Below are 3365 nucleotides of genomic sequence, written 5' to 3' on the forward strand. Positions count from 1 at the left end.
AAATAGCTTTTTGTGTGTCCCCCTGTGCAGAGGCCATGCTAATCTTGCCTGTATTGTTCCAATTTTAGTATTTGTGCTGCCACAGCCAGCACAATATACTTAGTGGCTTTTATTTTATTAAAAATTATTTGGTGGATTTAAGGGTGAGAAACATTGCTCTAAGTAGAACGTTTTCCAAATAGGTTGAAAGCATGCGTGTCAGAAAATAAAGCATCTTGAGAGTTCTCCAACGTCTCCAAAAAGCTCACTGTATCTGTGCGTACCTTCTTATTTAGAGGAGCGAGTAGGAGGGAGGAGGAGGGAGGGTGCCTGTTGAGTATTCCAGAGTGTCTGATGATTCTTTATATATTCATTATGGTTAAGAGTGGGTTTTGTGGGGGGGTTGGATCCGAGGAGGAATATTTAGTTTTCCTTTTGAGTGTGGCTGTCCATTTCACCTCCGGGCCTACCCGTTTTCAAGGTGGCCAAAGTATTGTCTGTCAGAGGACCCAAGGAGACCATCCGCTCCTTGCCTGACCCATTGCTGTCTCGATTTCACGGTTACTCTCACACCGTGGACACATTTGAGGGCCCACCTCCGAGACCAGGAGTCTTCAGTTTCCTTTTTAGTGTCTGAACGTCCATTCCTTTCACAGCACAACTTCTCAGATTGAGGGAGGGGTTTCCTTTGATTGGACTTTGCAACACTGCCCTCCTGACTGGTCTTTCCACGGTAGGCTTTTGCTCTCGTATGACACATGTGTACTCAAAACAACATATTCTACCGTCTAAGTTCGGGCTCCTCTGCTTCCAAAGACTAAAGACCTGCTCTCTATCTCATGGAAACAGGAGGTCATAGTAAGGACATTTTTTCATCAAAATGCGTCAAGACTAAAAAAAAAAAAAAAAAAAAAAACGAACAAAAACTATTTCTCCCTTCAAGAACCTAATGACCCCCTTAGTTACATCTCAGGTGTTCGTGAATTAAATGGCACTAAAACGTTAGAATTACAAGGACAGCATTTAAAAATCTTTTTGTTATGAAATATTTACGCCATGAGAAAATAAAGCAAATATTATAGCCGAGTCAATAAACCAATTAATAGTTGACATCACTTTTCCATGGAGCCGTATTCCTTTATAGACAAGGTTGTATTAATAAGAAGTAAAACCTAGATCAGGCCCTCCATCACTTCTCATCCCCAACCCAAGGTAAATGTCAGTTAAGTTGCGGATTTCAGACCTTAAAATAATGTTCTAAGGAAATTCAAATATTCAAAATATTTAAGTATGTTAAATATTTAACAGTATTTAAATTTTCATCTAGCTATTCAACAAAGGAGTTTAAATATTGTAAAGAAAAACAGAAAGGCTTGGGGTGCCTGGGTGGCTCAGTCGGTGAAGTGTCAGACTCTTGGTTTTGGCTCAGGTCATGACCTCACAGTTTCATGGGTTCGAGCCCCCTCTCGGGCTCCACACTGAGAGCATGGAGACTGCTTGGGATTCTTCTCTCTCTCCCTCTGTCTCTATCCCTTCCCCACTCGTGCTGTTTCTCTCTCAAAATAAATAAAAAAACTTTTAAAAAGAGGAAAGAAAAATAGAAAGGCTTTTCAAACCATAATTTCTTCTATGGGTTGTATTTCTATAGATGTAACTGGCTATGAAACAAAGCCTAATACAGTTATACATAACATAATTGTTTGAGACTAACACGGTAAAAGGTAAAATTGCTCAAGGTCAGACGTAAGAAACATTTTGTGGCACCTGTTTTAGCATGTTCAGACAATAACTTCAGATATTAAATCAATGGCTTTGAATATTTTGGCCTAGGACCCTCAGAAAGAAACACTTTTTAAATTTTTTTAAACTTTATTTATTTTGAGAGAGAGAGAGCAACCAGGGGAGAGGCAGAGAGAAGGAGAGAGAGAGAATCCCAAGCAGGCTCTGTGCTATCAGTGCAGAGCCAGATGTGGGGCTCGAACTCACAAACCGTGAGATCATGACTTGAGCAAAATCCAGACCAGATGCTGAACCGACTGAGCCACCCAGGTGCCCCTTGACTTTCTTAATAACTTTCTCGGGAGCACAAAAGTTTTTAATTTTGATGAAGTCCAATCTCTCTGTTTTTTTTTGTTGTTGTTGTTTGTGCTTGTGGTGTCATATCTAAATTCATTGCCAAATCCAAGGTCATGAAGATTTTCTTACTCCTGTTTTCTTCTAGATGTTTCATACTTTAGCTTCTACATTCAGGTCTTTGATCCATTTTGAGCTAATTTTGGTGCCTGGTGTAAGGCAGGGCTCTAACTTCGTTCTTTTCTGTGTGGCTGTCTAGAGTCCCAGCACCATTTGTTGAAGACTACTCTTTCCTCAGCAAATTGTCTTTGCCCTCTTATGCCAACTGACTACACATGTATGGGTCTATTTCTTTTTTTTTGTTTTGTTTTTTATTTTGTTTTGTTTTAACTGTATAATTTTTTTTTGTTTGTTTTAGTATTGTAAAGCCTTAACATTAGAAACATACCAAACCAAAAACAAGCAAAAATATTCCCGAGTAGAGTAGTTTAGGACACACGTTTATAAACATGTATAATTGTATGGGTTTCTTTCTTTTTTTTTTTTTAATTTTTTTTTTTTTAACGTTTATTTACTTTTTGAGACAGAGAGAGACAGAGCATGAACGGGGGAGGGTCAGAGAGAGGGAGACACAGAATCCAAAACAGGCTCCAGGCTCTGAGCTGTCAGCACAGAGCCCGACGTGGGGCTCGAACTCACGAACCGTGAGATCGTGACCTGAGGTGAAATCGGACGCTTAACCGACTGAGCCACCCAGGCGCCCCTGTATGGGTTTATTTCTAAGCCCACTATAGACTGCTCCATCTAGCAATAGCAGAATACACATTTTTCTCAAGCTCACATGGAACATTCACTAAGATAGACCATGTTCTGGGCCATAAAACAGACCTCAGCCAATTTAAAAGAATAGAAATCATACAAAGCGTCCTCTCAGGCCACAGTGGAATTAAACTAGAAATCAATGAAAGAAAGATAACTGGAAAATCCTAAACTATCTGGGCATTACACAACACATTTCTTTTTATTTTTTTTTAATATTTATTTTTGAGAGGGGGGGAGGGAGGGGTAGAGGGAGAGAGAGAGACACAGCAAACAACACATTTCTAAATAACACATGGGTTAAAGAAGAAATTCTCAAGAGAAATTTTAGAATATTTTAAACTGAATAAAAATGAAAATGCAACTTATCATGGGGCTCCTGGGTCCTGGTCATGATCTCTCGGTTCATGGGTTTAAGCCCCGCGTCAGGCTCTGTGCTAACAGCTCAGAGCTGGGAGCCTGCTTCAGATTCTGTCTCTGTCTCTCTCTGCCCC

General features: G+C 40.0%; 1 pseudogene; it reads right to left on the bottom strand.

Annotated features, from left to right (window-relative positions):
- LOC115524342 lies at positions 1-92 on the bottom strand (annotated as a pseudogene).
- Positions 93-3365: the final 3273 nt, after the last annotated feature.

Source organism: Lynx canadensis, chromosome C2 (assembly GCF_007474595.2).
Source record: "Lynx canadensis isolate LIC74 chromosome C2, mLynCan4.pri.v2, whole genome shotgun sequence".
Taxonomy (NCBI): domain Eukaryota; kingdom Metazoa; phylum Chordata; class Mammalia; order Carnivora; family Felidae; genus Lynx; species Lynx canadensis.